Raw genomic sequence first — 17302 nt, forward strand, 5'->3', positions numbered from 1 at the left:
TGGAACACAAAATAGGAGAAACTTTCAAATGCACTTTGCATTTCATGACTGCAAGATGGATTACGCAGAGCCACTGCTGAAGAAGGATCATGTGGATGATCTGGAATATATAAACTGAGGATATATGTGCAGGATTTACTAGAAACTACAGCAGTCCTGAACCAACATGTTTCTCTGTAGCTTTAGGAATAACATATCCATAAGAATGGAGAGCCTGACGCTCTTTTCCGTAATTGACCAAAATCACTATCAAACATCTTGATCAATCACTGTTTTTCAGAGAACCATCTGATCTAGGCAATTCCATATGGAGAGAGATGCTGAAAGTTAGGGAATGCATGGGAAAAAAAAATGCTGTTCTACTTTCAGATGTTCCTACAGTGTTCTTTACAATCCTCTGCAATATAATCAATGCCAGGGCAGGAAAATCTGATGGACTTACTTTGTTTTATTAAATAGTTAAGTGGCCATGGCCACAGAACTAAGCTCTGAGAGAGAGAAAGGAGCAAAGCTGCAGATCCGTGTGTCTGATCCCATGGTGCTCCTTGCATCAGTAACTATGTAACTCCTCTTACTTTGCTATGGCATTGTGGATGGCCATATCAGACCTTTGCTGATTTCATGGAAACTTGGTCTCTCTCTTAGATAGAGCCCTCACTCCTCACCTTTTTCTTTTTGCCTTTGTGCTTAGTGATGTGATTTGAAAGTCAGTCCCAAGCCAAGGAAAATATGAGTGTTCCAGTTTTTAGTAATCACTTTGTCAATTTAGCTTACTGTCAAACTTCATATCTGTGCTTTTTCTTAAACAGGGATATTCTCCACAATTCAAACACCTTAAAATACAAAATTTGTATGGTTAATATGAATACTAATCATGAAGCAAAATAGCAAAGTAATTGTTACCCAGGGTAATAAATACCATCTGTAAATTACAAACAGCCAGATGATCAAGAAATGAAATATAGCATTGAAATGTCTTCTTAATCATTTGCCAGATAATGACTCTAAGCGCGTTTATACTGTAATGGCTCTTAGGGCTTCACAGCTCCTCTCTAGCTGCCAGGCAACAGTTCTGTAGCTTAAAGGAGTGTGGCTGTGTCCATCGTTCTGGTGCCATTCACCTAGTAACGTATCATTTGAGGTTTATTATGCATTTGTTCAGCTTTGGGTGCTTTCAGGAAAAGCAATTATTGCTTCAATACTCTTTTGTCTGCAGACTGCCTCTAGTACCCTGGTAAAATTAGGTAAAATTATGTACCTTGGTGCATCAAGGAAAAGGTGCAATCTGTTTGGGATGCAAAATCTTACAGTGATACTGAAAAGAAATAGGTAAAATTCATAAGTGGTTGGTAGAATTCATAATTTGCCATGAAATAAATTTAGTACCATTTGAGTCTGAAGAGTTAACTTTTCCTGGATCTGGATCAGCTAAACTTTCTCAACTGCTGTTTGCCTGGAAAGGTTGCTTAGTTTAAAATAACTGAAATCAGGTTAGATCATCTACTTCTATGCTACTGATAATATGGTTTCCATAAGTGTCTATCCTAAAATTTATGCTATAATCTACAAATCCTTAGGCATGACGGAGTACTCTTCTTCAACTTTTATGCGCTTGCAAAATTTACATTCCCCCTCAACTTTATCTACTTTAAGCTAAACAAAAATAAATTGTGTGATATTTTCTTGGAAGTCATGGGAGGGGTGTTATACCATGATCTTTCTTGTTGCTCTCCTCCAGACTTTCTCTGAATGAACTACATCAGTTCTTGAAACAATGAGCCCAAACTTTCAGGCCTCCCTTGTTTCAAGCTCTCTTCTCATTCAGGCTTCTGGGGTGGTTTTTGTTTGTTTGTTTGGCCGATTTGGTTTATTTTTCTTCCCAAGAGCGCAACATTGCTGGCTGATGCTCAACTTATGATCATTTAGAACCCTACCTAGTCTTAGGTAGTTCTTGGATTATTTTCTACAAAATTTTCTCCTATTTTGACAATGAGGCCACCACTCTGCAGTGACCAGTGACCCACCACCGGCTCTCAGGCCATAGCTGTCCACCTCACTTTTCACTCCTACTCTGTTACAGTAGTTTTATCAAGATAAAAATATTTCATTGACATATCTACAAAAATATAGCTGAAGAAATAGTTAACAAGAATGAAATATGAAATGGAATTGTCATACAAAGCAATGTGTATCTCTGTCTGTGTTAACCTAAGGCAGGATATTACCCTTAAGAAAGAGTAAATTGATTTAAAATTGATTCAAAAGCTTTACTCAGCTCAAGGCAGAATACCAAAAAGGAAAATCAGGCCCAAATACAAGCACCTTATGGGTCTGTTACTGACTTGGTCTCCACTGAACTGCACAATGAGCAACATCTTTAGAGGAATTCACTTCATCCTAGTGTAGAAATGAAACTCACATGAAATCTGCACTGCAGAACCTGATGTTCAGGCATCTGTATCTGGCAGTAAATCCTATCCCTGTTCTCTTTTTCAATATCCCTCTGTCAGCTTGTCTGTCTAGCCAGATACAATATATTCCTCTACCTTTCATCACAAAGTCTGTTCCTCAGTCTCAGAAGGAAATTAGACTGGTTTAGACTTTCAGATTTGCTGAGTTAAAAGGTGAGATTTTCCTCCCTAAAAGCCATTCCTGCTCACTCCGGATGCCATGGTAACTAAGCCATCGCCGTGCCAGAGAAAACACAAACCCAGGAAACCACAGGCTAAGGTACATACCACCCCTTTGTTCTCACTGCGACATTTCACTTTGTTCAGGCCTGGAGAAATGTCAAATGCAGGTGGAAAATGGTGTGTGTGAAGGGCAGGGGATGAAGGAGGAGAAATGTAAATCCCCAGTTAACCCTCTTTTCTGATTAGTGTAACTGGCAAGGGGAGAATCGGCTGGGGGAAAAAGCTGCATGGGTTGAAACAGGAAGCAAGATTTATCACCTCAGGTAGAATTTAATTCCATTAACCATTAGCTAAGTGGAGAACCCAGTCGCTTCCATTAGCTATAGTAGCTTCCAGAATCACAGAAAGAAGGAAAAGGTCGGTCTCAACAGGGTTCTGTCCCCACAAGTGGGTATGGCTCCATACGCAGCTGGGCAGAACTGAATAAAAATATTTTGAAATTTTAATACCCATTTTTTTGGTAATATTTATGTTATTATACATTTATATTAAAAAATACCTGATCTACAGTTTGAAGATAGCACATTTTATACATTCTTCTCTCTCAGAGTTGAACTGTGCCACCTGTTCTCCCCGTTGTGAATACTGAACAATGGAGGAAATGCAGGAAGGGGTGAAAAACCTGGAGCAGATTTCTGGAGCAAATCCAGAAAACCTGTTGCAAGCAGTTCAAATAACTGTGATAAATTATAAGCATGCGGATTTAGATTAAAACACAGCCTCGATGCTTATCCTGTGCTCTTAAGAGAGAGCACTGTGCGTATAGCATTCCTGGATGAGGGGGCAGATGTGTCCTGCTGACCAGTAACTGCCTGTGGGCAGATCGGCCCTGTCAGGGCCATGCGAGCAGCACGACAGAGGTTTGTGTAACACACACATAGTGCTGGATCTGTTCATTTTAGGCCAAGTAAAGCCCCATTTCTCCCCTCCTTCTCTCTTCTGTCTCTTGCCAGGAAGCCCAGCTGTTCTCTGTTTATATAAAAGGTAACCTATTTCCTCCATCTTCATAGTGTCTCCTGCTGTATTTATATCACAAACCTGAGCAGGAAACTACTGTCACCTCCCATTTTAACAGCTGAGAGAAAGAAGAAAAGAAAAACTGGGGTTAAATCTCCTTGCAGAGCCAAAACCCTTTCAAGTCCAAACTTCCAATACCACGGAAGGCCTCCAAACTCCCACTCAGGTACCACCCCACACCCAGTGTTTATTTCCTTTGGACTCCTAGAGGGTCCAGAAAACTCCAGTCGTACCTATGCATTTTTCCTGGTTTCCTCTTAAAATGAAGGAGTGCTGAGGGGAGAAGACTATGAAGGAGTACCTGACATATGTACACGTCCTCTTAGGGATCTCTCCAAATATAGCCACGTGTGCTTCACGAATATTTGTGAATTCACCTGATTACATTACCTCCCTCTCTCGATTACAATTACTGCAAGTCCTTTGGCTAAAATGGTTATTGTACATTAAATTTGTTCCGTGTAATGTGAGCTTCTCAGGGTCCCAAAACCCAGCACGTTAGGCATAGCCTGTGGCTACATGCCAAAGAGGAACACAGTTGTGTAGCTACTAATTATAAGATTATAAAATAACTGCACTTTAGAAACTGAACAGCCCAAAGGAAATGTTATTATTCAGAGTTTTGGCATCTTCATATTACAAGGCCCCAAGGGCACTTGCAACTCAAAACATTCGGTTTTGTGTTTAACTGTTAATAACTTTTATCATGTTATGATAATACATCAGGCAACCAGGAAAATGTGGGAAAGATACTCCCTTATTTACAACTGATTGGGAAATTGTATGTTCTAATATCAAACTTTAAATAAATTAAATGGTAAGTGTATTGCATATGTGAAAAAAAAATGCAGAATAGTTATGGTATAATTAGGTTTTAGTTAAACTTTGTGCCAAAATAGACTGCTAGGTGCACTGCCTTCTTCATAAAAAATAATCTGCTTGGGCGACTGAATAGAAAGCAAAGCTCTGGAAAAACTATATGCTACAAGAACATCTGCTTGAATTTCAAAAAGTAATAAAGAAGACACGGAGAAATAGACCTACTTGGATTTTTATAGAGCATAATGATACATAACTAATACCCTGGAAATATTTTTTAGCAGTTGGATAATCTGCCTAACACAGAAAGCTTCCCTACAAGAGATATTTTGCAGTTCTCTCCTAACAAGAACAGTTCCTTAGAAGCTTGTTCTGACGATGAATATATATGAAAACTTTCTTCCTGGTACTCTTTCTGGAACTCAGGCTAACTTTTCTTCCTCTTATCTCATTCCCATGTTCTTGAACCATGATATGCAAACAACTCTGCCCTTGCTACAAGCGCCCTTTAAGCTTTTGGAAGTTGAACAACTGAATAGATACGGTCTCTTCACACTTAAAAGGCTACTTGTGTCTATTTTGATACAGATACATTTAACTATTTTTGTTCATAAAAATCCTGTAGAACTCTTTGATTTTTTTTGTCAGATTTATCCTCACTCAGCTAAGTAATGAATAAAACTCAGACAATATTCGAGACCCTAGAATAGGAGGAGGAACCGCAGAATCACGGAATGATTGAGATTGCAAGGGAGGTCTGTCCCCTGCTCATAGCAGCAGAACCAATTAGCTCAAATTGCTCAGCACTAGTCCAGTCAAATTTGGGGTATCTCCGAAGACTGGACATTACTTGGTGTCTGACCAGCCTTATGGTGAACATTTTTTCCTTGCACCTAATCAGAATTTTCCATGTTGCAGCTTGTGTCTGATGCCTCTTGTGCTGTCACCTTGCGCCTTCAGGAAGAGCCTGGCTCCGTCTTTTCCACATCCCTCCCCAGGGAGACCCCATTGGGCCAGGCACCAATAAGGTCCCTCCGTGACCCCATGGTCTCCAGGCTGAGCAGCCTCTGCTCCCTCTGCCTTTCCTCATAGTATGCCCTGTGCTCCAGCCTCTGACCATCTTGTGGCCCTGTGCTGGCCTCTCCCCACCATGCCCATGTCTTTGCTGTCCTGGGGAGCTCTGAGCTGCGCACACAACTCGGGATGTGGTTTCACCAGCGCTGAATAGAGGGCGAGGATCACAACCGTCAGCCCGCTGGCTACACCCTTGTGTGGGTGTCTGAACACCAGGCCTGCCCTCCTGCACTATCAGCTGCTCCCCACAGCTTGGTGGCCTTCACAGACGTGCAGAGCACATGCCTCACCAGTGTTCGTGTTGATAATAAAGGCGTTAATCAGTATTGATACCGGTATTGATCCCTAGATGCTGCTAGATGTCCTAGAGGCTAGAGGGATGCTGCTAAGAACCGGTTGCCAGGTGGACTTTGTGCCGCTGACTGATTGTACAGCTCTGAGCCTAGCACTGCAGCCAGTTTTCCACCTATCTTATCACTCAATTACCCACTCCATATCTCACCAATGTAACCATAATGATATTGTAAAAAGCAGTGTCAAAGGCCTTGCTGAAGTCTAGCAATACAACATCCATGTCTCTCGCCTCATCCACGGAGCCAATCATATTATCAGACAAAGCATTTTGCCTGGAAGGGCATAATTTGTTCTTGGTAAATCCATGTTGGCTGCTCCCAAACACCTTTGTATTTCCTGTGTTTGGAAAGATCTTCTAAGAGCATTTTCATTGGGGTGAGGCTGAGCACCACTGTAATGTCCCAAATCCTCCTTCTTGCCCTTCTTGAAGATGAGTGATATGCCTGCATTTTTGTAGCCAACAAGGACCTCAAGCAATAACTGTGACCTGTCCAAGATAACGATGTGGCCTCACAATGACATCACTGCCTTGTCCTATAGACCTGTGTGTGTCTAATGCAGGTTCTGGCGGAGATGGAGAGTCTAAATGAAAACAGCTCTTCCCAAAATCCCAGTAACACAGCTCTCTCACACACCCATAAACTAAGGCAAACTCTGCTTCAAATATTGCCTGGATTTATTTTTATTCTGACTTCTGTGATACCTCCAGCTTGCTTCATAGCATGCAAATGCCTTTTTTTTATGTAAATGTCTGAATATTATAAAACCGTTGTTTGACAGTGAAACGGCTTGTGGACAAACAAAGCAACTACAACAATGGAAATGTACTAGATATGCTTCTGTTCTCTAAACATACTCTTACATTTTCAAATAACTGTAAATAGTATGCACAACAGTGAAAGTAAAACTAAATAATGTGTAAAAAATGTGTATTTTCTGATACATTGATGTGTAAGAACACTTGGTGCAATTTTAATAATCAATTTCCATTCAGCATGAAGAGTTAGGTGGAGGCAAAATGAATTATTTTAATAATTTAATTTTCTTCAGCAATAAACAGCATCTTTGAGAGTACCAGTTTTAAAAAGATATCCAGTGCAATTATGTGTAATTTTCTTACCTTTATGTAGAAAAGCTCCTTCACTGGGTACTATTGAATAACTAAAACAGCAACAGTTATGGCATTAAACCTCCAGAGTTTTGTTTTTCAAAAACCCAGGTCTATCTATGTGTGTATCTTCATGCATCTGTGAACCAATCTATCTGTCTAGAAGTGAAACATACAGTCTCTTTTTCCTCTATAGCATTTTCCCACATTCAGAAAAAAAAAAAGTCACTTAACATTTTTAATATCTTTTCACATTTGAGAACTGTTTGATTTTTTTTTTTTACAAAATTTGCTTACCTTAGGTAAATCTAGATATAGATAATTCAGTCAATCAAGGAATAAAAAATAGGGGAAAAGGGTGTAGCAGACCCATAACATTTATTTCAGTATTTAGGAATACTGCAAGGTGTACTAAAGAAATAAAGTTTCTACACTATCTGACCGGATCTGAGATTAAAAGTGACGCTCCATTTCTGAAAGCTGAATCAATTTTAAGAATTTATTCCAAAAATCAAATGAAAGGAAAGAAGACACTTGTGAAACAGAAGTTCTTTTTGCATATTACGTTCTTCTGTGTAAGAACTGAGTCAAACCTTTTTTCCAGAGAATACTTATGTCTTGTAAATAGCCTGAATTTTCTGTTATGGTTTCAGTTAGGCGGTATGTCCTCCACCTCCTATCCCCTGAAAAAGAAAAGATCATTAAACCACACCCTGAACTCCACTTTGGATCAAGCCCTTATATAATCATTCATTTTGCCATTGATGGGGGTTTTGATTTGGGCGTCAGGTGGGTTTCTGTTCATGCTCATAACATGCAATACAAAACCCCTTTCCTCCAGTCCAAGTACCTATAGCTTGGCATTACCGTGAGCAGGGCAGTGGCAGCACAGGCTCCCCTTGCCCACATGTCTCCCAGCTCCTGTCAGAGGAATGTCTAGGATCTTATCTGCACTGGGAAAAATGCATGGGGTTGGGAAGCAGGGGCCTCACCACACTTGCTTCATTGCCCTTGGCGTTCTCCACCACTGCAGCAACTGCAGCAAGGGCTGTCCCCCATGAGAGCCCCTGGGCGGACAGTGCCCCCTGCAAGGGACCCTTGGCTGAGAGTGTCTGTTTGCTCAAAGAAATTTCAGTTCTTACAACTGATAGCCAGAGTCACATTGCAGGTATTAACTGTACTTCACCTGTGTTGCAATCAAGAGCAAAAATGCCCCTCTGCAATCTCAAAGTTGTGCTTTTAAGCAAGAAATTCCAGCAGTTTAACTGCAAGAGGAAACAGTTATAGACTTGTGCATATCAAACCACATAAAGCCAGCTTTTGCTGTCAAGGATGAAGGTATATTTTGTATAAACCAAAAGCGCTACCAGACTGTGCACTCCAACAGTAGAGGCTTGAAATCTGTGCACTTCAGTGTTACCTGGGTCTATTTAATGTCGCTCTGTGAAGCAAGCTCTGTCTCACACAGACTAAAAAACAGGTCCTACAGCATCACCCTAGAGGGTGGAAAGAACAACTTGAAGGAAAAGTGAAGTGAATTCTGTTAGACTCATGAGCCAAACAGGTCAATTGGATGTATGCCAACTATGCACTTGAACCACACAGGGCTGGGTCACTTCAAATATTAGAGGTGAAATCCTGGTCAGAGAAAAGAGAAAGAGGCGGGGAAAGGGGGCAGCTAATAGATATCAGCGTAGTTAGCTGTAAGCCTGTTCAACCACGGTGGCAGTGCAGGATAGTGGTCTCCAACAGCAAATCAAATAAAGCTTGGGGATTGAAGAGCTCCAGCATCCCCTGGCTGTTACATTATATGTGTACTTTCCCCTAGTCCTGGATTTCTCAATGTACATGTGACTTTCTTTTGGGCTTACCCATCTGCATGATGCTAAAGGCCCCGAAGCATGAAGAAAATTCTGCCTTTTCTAAACAACAACAATAAAAAGCTAAAAAAAACATATCACCAACAACAAAAACTTTTTGATCTCCGGGTAAGGTCTCAATCCATAGACTACACAGAGCTTCTCAGAGCAGTGTTTCACAGTGGCTTGAGAGAACTGCTGAACATGAGGTTCAGGCTGATGTTCAGCATAGCTACAGTGCTGTTCAGAGGACAGCCTTGACACTGGTCAAATCTGGAGACATTCAGGTAGGTTGATCCTTTTCCTCTTCTGTCTCGGTCTTCAGAAAGAGAACAGGCAAAAACAGGCACTCTTTGCCACAAGGCTCTACAAGAAAGCTCAGGCAAGTTTCTTAATATTTCAGTTAGAAATAAGTGAATACTAGTTATACAACAAGTATATGTTTATGATAAATATTTATGCATGTATTATTTCAATTTAAGTAATCAAAGCAGTCACCAGTGAGGGCTAAATGGTATTTGGTTTACTGTGATATGTGAAAGTTGGGGCTCGATCTCAGAATTCTAGTTCTTCCTAAGGAATGTATGACACTAAAAAAAAAAAATAGAGAGAACAAATTTTATACAGGCACTAGTGTTATGCATTGTTCTAGCATCTCACACAAGGTTGTTTGAGAAAAAACATGCAAAAGTGTGTTCTGCAACCATGCCTTATGTTTAACAAGATAGCGAAGTCATGCACTAGTTTCTGAAGCAGAAAAGAGCACGTGCTAGCTTTACACTTGCTAACTTGCAGGAAAAAAAATCATAGAAAAAAAAATGGTGTGGCCAAAATAGCTGTTTTACCGTTTGTTTCCTACACAACATTGCTGAAACAAGTCTTTCAAGTCATATCACAGCAGACTCATTTATGCAATAGTCCATTAAATGTTTGACAGATGAGGGTTGTTATTACATACTTTCTTACTTTATTTTTTTCTCTCTTTTTTTTTCTTTTTCTCTTTTTTTTTCTCTTTTTTTTTTCCTTTTTTCTCTCTCTTTTTTTTTTAAGTTCGAGCACTTCTAGTGTGAAAAATCTTATTCTAATTGTTTGTCCTTCAAGACTGGTAGAGCCAGGCTGTCTCCCCAAGAGGATATCTGTCCATCAGTCAGACTCTGAGGAATGTGGAAGATGTTTTATAGTGAACTCTCCACCTTTCATCTCTCAAACCACCTTACAGGAACCCTGTTCCTTAATTTCACCCTTGCAGGTTGCTTTGAGTTTAGATCTAGGACAAAGCAAAACAGAAAACACATCAGAAACAGGCAGTGTCACAGAGTCCACGGGGTTCACTCCTTATAAAAGGTCTTTTATTTATTTATTTATTTATATATGAGGACCTTATTCGGCAGCCCAGGACCAGGTCATTCCTTAGGTATGTCCTAATGAAGGTGTTCTGAGTATCTGCAGGAATACAGGATCCTTCTCCAAGCTCTGCAGCAGGGGGATCTTCTCTAAGCTTGCTCAGGTGTCATGTTATGGGAAGTTGCTTCTCTGCTGCAGGGTGGGATATGGGAGAACAGGTATTTGTTGCAGGTACAGCCTGCTACAACCTGAGATCTGACCTAAGGGGTCTTTCCTCCCTCAGGTCAGTGATAGCAAAAAAACCCTTATCACAGAGCTAAGCCATTTTGCAGCACAAACATTGCTGGGAATATAGCATATCAGGAACTTTGTAGCCTCAAGAAGGATTTCTGTGGTGACCAAATTTTCTTCCTCTAACTTATAGAAATTACTGACAGCTTTGGTGTAATATGGTTGCTCTTCTCCGGTCACCTCCTCAGGAAACAACACATATAGGTTTCCAGAGCATCTATTTTTTTGCCATATGTCAGGATTCTTCTGTACTGGGAAGACACAAATTCTTTCCTTCAGGATCTGGAAAGCCTTACCTTCTTGGTAGCAGTATTCTTCATGGGGTTTGTCACTGCAGCAGTAAAAGCAACTCAGCATGGGATGGGCTATCTATAAATACCACAGGAGAAAAAAAGAGAAACATACCCGCCTCTATTCTGAGAAACTGGGGTTATAAACATGGCAACAACTTTGGTGAATGCCAGGTTGCGCTTAATCATTCTCTTCAGAAGAATTTGGGAGACCCTGGGAAATAGCACAGTTGGCAAGGCTGAAGCCCCAGTGAATGCAAAACAGCCATCAGCTGCTACAGGTGGGACTTACTTACACTGCCATAGGTGACCTCATCACTTAAATAAGAGGAGGCTTACCAAGAACAAGGTATCGGGATTGATCTCAGACCCTTTCCTGTGAACCCTGGCAACCAGCAGGATTTCTGAGTAGCTCTTTATAAAGATGGGAGTCCTAATGCACTTGACCTTCCCTGTCCATATTTAGTAACTTTTTAAGATAGGTCTGAATAAACGTCAAACTGGCACAGGCTATTGACACTCCTGAGGTAATGAGAAGCAAGTCCATTAGGCTCATGGATAGTGTAGATGCCAGCTATGTACTTGTCCCCAGACTGATCATGCCTCTCCATTTCTAGAAATACTTGACAGAAAGCCTTAGATCTTAATAGCCCTACATCTCATCTTAAGTCATGGATCTTCTGGGTGCGATAATGAAAACAATAGCAACGGTTCCAAACAAACACATGCACTCTATCTGTAGCAGGAAGGTGCACCAGCTTCTTGCTTTGATACAGATCTGTAGCCCTGGAAAGCTTTCTGTTTTGTTTATCCAGGCAAGGTTTCAGAGGTAACGCAATATATTTGACAGGGTTCTTTTATGCTTACATTTGAGCTGACATAAATAGTATCATGTTGACCATGAAAATTGAGGCAGAGCAGGAGAATATTCTTAGTTCCAGGCTTTACAGCTATCTTACTCCAATCTCTCCTGTTATAACACTTCCACTGGTTAAACTGGGTCTTCAGCAGGTCTGCCATGCCCTCCCACCAGGTTCTGAACCACAGACAGAACAGAAAGGAATATATTTTGTCATCTAAAACAAACAAAACAAACAAACAAACAAAATCCCCCTCTAATAGGCCTAGTATTTTTATGGCCAAGCATCCACAGCAGAGTTTGGGGCAGAAATCCCTGTGAAGATTATGACTTTTCCTTGGAGGATTAGCAATAGTGGTACCATCGCTACGCATTGCACCAATGTAACTTTTTGCAGCATGTATTTTATAGGTAAGTCAAACCTCCATATCTACCCTTCTACTAGTGGATGGTAGACAGTAGCCCTGGACATTTTGGCCATCGACCTTTTGTAAGCCTTAAGCAAAAGCCAGGCAGAAAATTTGAGTTCCTCAACCCGATGAGAAAATAACCTCAGCACAGGGTAATTTGCAACTGCTTTGCTGCAGGACAGAAGAAGCATGAAATATGGTCAGGAAAACAGTTTTTACTGGTAGCAAGAGGCTGTGAAAACAGTAGTCTTACCCATAACCAACAGAGTATTTAAAGCATTTAGAGCAGAGCTGGGTTAGTGTTCTTTCTAGTTCCTTCAATGGACACTGTATTTATGAGATAGCTCCTGCCCTGGGCAGTCTGGGGAGAATAATCAAAAAAAAAAAAAAAAAAAAAAAAGCTTGGTCCTCTTTTGGACACATGACCAGAAAGAAAAACAGAGAGAGGGAAAAAAAAAAAAAGGCATCAGGGAAAAAATGACGTACATAAACATGCTTTTTTTTTGCCCTGCGGACGCAGTGACTCAGCTGAATTGGGATCCTGCAGAGCGCAGCCACGTAACCCATTTCGTACCATGTAACAAGGTGACTGTGAGGTTAGACAAGGTTCTTGTCTTCTGTGCATGACATCAACCTGCTCAAAAAGTCGCAGAGGGGGTGATTTCTTCCTAGTTTAAACCAAGTCTGTGCCATGTGTCTACAGCTCCTGCTATGAGGGAAGACTCAGTCTTTCAGGTACTCCTGAGATAGATGCACCTTTTTCCTCTTTAGTCTTCTCTTACCCTGCTCCCTTTCTGTTCACTCAGGTGATGGGAGAGCAATCTCGCCAGCTCAAAGAGAATGCTGGAAAAGATGCCAGTGTTCTGGGTGTAATGGATTATGTGCTCTTCTCTTCGCGGTTTTAGTTTTGGATATATAACTATGTTTATCGATAGCTAACTATATGTATGCACATATATATAGCTATAAGCAAACAGACAATTTACAGAACTACTTACCTTCTGCATTAGCACTGGATGAAAATTCCATAATTCAGGAAAAAGGAGAACTAATGTGTAGGAGTGTAGGAGAGTGAGTGTAGGAGACTTTGCTGGGGTTATCTGTTTGATTTTGCAGAACTTCGCAAGGTTAATTGCCTCCCTGAATTACCAAATCTTCTGGATCACTGTGTGTTTGCATTCTGACTCCAAGAGCAAGAGACGCTATGCTGTAAATAAGTACTTGCACTATTAACCTTGGTGGGACATGGTAGCTAACCTTACTTTAGCATATACTGTATTTCATAGCAGCATAGTCCTAATGGGCTTCTTCTGTCCCATGAGGGACAGAGCCCTCTACCATCAGCCTGCTGGATATTGGGTCATAACTTCTACTGCCTTATCTCTGGGCAACTCACAACTGGGCTTTTCAGAATAGTCTGCCTAGGAAATGTTCAGGTACACAACCCTAACCTTGTGGGCTGGCACCGCAGATTCCTTCTGGCTGTGAAGTTGCTTGCATGTTTCTGTTCTCCAGGGGCTTGTTGTTGCCCATCCTTCACAAGAAAAGCAGGCTAACCTCATCTGGCTGAAATATTTTTTTTTCTGGCCTACTTAATACTTCCAGAATGAAACATCTGAAGAAGTATTGCCAGGTGCTCTGGCAGCCTTTGAAGACTGAGGTGAGGTGAAGTACAGAAGCATTGGCACTAAGTTCCCCTATCTCACATGCAAGCATGCAAAATCTCACCACAGTGAAAACCCACTGTTCTTGTCCCATCCAGGGACAGATAGCTGATATCCTGACAGATAGCTGGGGCTCCCTGTTGAGGTAAGGGTCTGAGCAAAGAACCCTATTGCCCCTGAGACCGTTGGGATAGGATTGTATCTCTATCAAGCATAAAACACTTGCCTCTCGATCATCCTCTGCCATCCTCCTTGTGTTTAGCAACTAATTTCATCTGAGGTATCACAGCTCCATCCTTCTTTTAAACATGCACTATGGCAGGTTCACTGACTGCTTGAAGAACTGCTGCTGTTTCTCATCAGTGCAGTTGCATTAAATCCACCATTGTAGCGTATTAAGTCCGTCATATGTGAGCACAGCCTTGAGGCAAGGCCTTTGCCCTGCTCTGTCATCAGTATTGGCTCAGTCCCAGGGGCTGTTCCCTCAGTCTGTTGACATGCAGTGCAGAAGCTCGGGTTAGATCAGCACCACCAGCAGCTCTGAAGACAACAGCCCAAAAGAGGAGAGAAACGATGTTCCCTCTAAGCTATACCACACAGCTGCCTTCCCCAGCGTGGCCTGGACTGTCCGGGACGGCCTTGACACCTGGCCAGATCCCTGTTGTCCCAGCCTGCTTCCTGATCTGACTAGCATTTTGTGGCCCCACCCCATTCTTTGGGTTAGGGCAGACAGACTGTGTTAAATGCACTCCATCAAGTTATTCTGGGTACCACAAGAAACTCTGTGGCCTCGAGTGACTAACTTCAGATGTTTGATGGTCAATGAATTTGTGATGAACGAAGCAGCTAATGGGCATTTGAGCAGATTTGTCACCTTCAGCATATTGAAGACAAAAATGCTAAGTCTTCTCAGATAGAGTGCAGACAAGTAGCATTTCACTAGCGCTCTCCCATTGGCTGCATACCTGTCATTCTGATTCCTGTCATGGGCTGCTGAAGGTCCAAGTATTTTGTTAGATGAAATTAAGGCAACATCAATTCACATCAATTAACTATCCTATCAGTTACTATCCTAGTAGTAGTGCTTCTCTAAGCCTCAGCTCTAATCTCTGCAAGGATATCATTTTATGAATGAAAACCCGCATTTCTCCTTGTTTTAAATGTGGTCCAAGGTTTAAAAAAAAAAAGTGCATTTGTTGGGCTTTTCTCATAAATCCGACTCACATCAAGACATGTGAACAAGAGCAGAACAAAGTTATAATTTTAAGAATTCTCTTTTTCAGTATCCATAAACCATAGGAATGAGTTATGGATTTTTTTTTAAAGGCATTAAAAATCACTATAGTTATCTAGCTCACCCAAATCTTGAAAATCTTGCAGCTATATCAGCATCTATAGCAATCAGCATCTATTTCAAACCTTAGTTATTCCTCCTAGTCTTTGAGAGACTATCATGCAATGTAACTCACAGCTATTTGAATTAGTTTCCAAGGTCTGAAGCTTCATGTGTTTACCAGGTGAACCTCTCTGCATTTGCTCTTGATAAGACAATCTCCTAACAAACAAGTCTAGTGAGCTCAGTAAATGGTAAAACATAAGCAGAGTTTTTTCTTACCTCATTTCTGAAGAACTTACTCATGAACAGCAATCTTACATTGTAATTCTCTGTCCCACTTCAACACACACCATTTGAGAAGAGGTTAACTCTACATTTTTGTGCAGTGGGCACCTTACAATGTGCATGCGATGTTCAGAGATGTGAAAAAAAATCCTCTTTATCAAGCAGAGTAATTCAGTAAAACTAAGTTCACTGAAAATACAGCATAGGTTTGTTTTGTTTTGAAGACACAAAAACAGAAGGAGGGAAAAGTAAAACATGGTAGTATTTCCAGCTGTTGTATAGGAAATACTAATAGTCGAACATGTACCTAAAGCCAGGCAGAGAGTCAAAAAGAAAAAAAAAAAAAGAGAGAGAAAAAAAGCTAGTAATAAAGGGATGAAAGAAATGAAAATGACAAAAAGAAAAAAAAATACAATTCAGTAAAATAACAAAAACTGAATGAGAGTGTAAAAACAGACCATAAAAAATAAACAGGAAATGGAAACACAATTCCCTCAAAACAATTATAACCCGGTTGCAGAGTTGTTGTCTGTGGAATTATCTAGTAACAACAGCAAACGAAAAAGATAGCAATGTTAATTCAGTGCACGTACCAGAGGCATCTTAACTTCATAAAATCTTTTTACTCCTCAGGTAAATGTTTTGGGAATATTGCGTGCATTGATGTGTGCTGCAGTACCAGTATCCATGAATGGTTTTCTAGTTATCCAGTCAGTAGCAACATGAGCTTTATGACAGCAGGAGCAATAGTATTAACTATTGAAGGGGGAATGCTATGTATATAATAGGACTAACTGAACAGAATCATGTGAAAAGAAGGATATGCCTACAAATATATAAAGGTGGGAAATAGGGAAGTACTTGTTTGAATGATAAACAAGACTGGAATAAAGGGGGGTTTTGTCTTACATAGTAGATACATAAGCAAGAGAGTAGAACACAGTCTAGGAACGCAAAGTCCTGTAAGAGACAATTGTTTGTGGGAAAGGGACTGAGTAACCCGGTACCTCTTTTTCATCCTTAGCTTCTCTGTGGATAATAAGCAAGCTGAAATCTTGTTCAGTAAAACTTTATGGCGAGTCACTGAAAAGCAGAATCTTTAATTTAAAAATCTTTAATTAAAAAAAAAAAGTTACAGGAAAATACAAGTAGGTGGAAATAAACTTGAACTTTCAGACAACTCTGGCTGCATACAAATGACTCCAAAATGACTCAGTAAATCATTCTAAAAACAATATTTAAGAAAAGCAGAGGGGCAAGAAAATTAGATTTCAAATACCTCAAATGCCTCCTAATTTCTGCAGTTTACATAGATTTCCAAAATACTGTGGTCTACCTACTATATTACCTAGCTTTACATGTTGTATCTTCTCAGTTCGTTTCACTTCTAGCATTCACACAGCTCTAATGGTGTTAGAAACAGAGAAAACTGAATACAGAGACTTATTAATAAAATCTGCTTTTGTTATCTAACTTGCATCTAAGCTCCATTTCTTTCTTCAAAGCATGTGAAAATGGAAAATGAGATAATCAGGATTTTGTGATGGAATAAGCCCCACTGAACCTATGCCACAACTAGTAATAACAGTGCTATGTTACCACCTGAGGCACTGTCTTTGCTGGGTTGGGATATTTAGGGAAGTGATATTTTCTCACACAGTATGACTAATTCTCTTTTCTATAGCGCACACGCAATATTGCCAAAGCATTTTCATTGTACCTATACTAAACTTTTAAGCAAATCTGCAATATAGATGCCTGTTTGAGCTGGTAAAATTGGTACATTTGTTTTACAAGTATTATTGCTGTTTTTATTAGAGAAGAAATATGGAGGAGAAAAGGTCATCCCTGTCTACCTGTAGAACCCTTTCTGTATTCTGCTGTTAAGAGGAGTAGAAG

This window comes from Tinamus guttatus, unplaced genomic scaffold (genome assembly GCF_059628265.1).
Source record: "Tinamus guttatus ecotype Peru unplaced genomic scaffold, ASM5962826v1 Tinamus_guttatus_pri_ptg001602l, whole genome shotgun sequence".
NCBI classification, from domain to species: Eukaryota; Metazoa; Chordata; class Aves; order Tinamiformes; family Tinamidae; genus Tinamus; species Tinamus guttatus.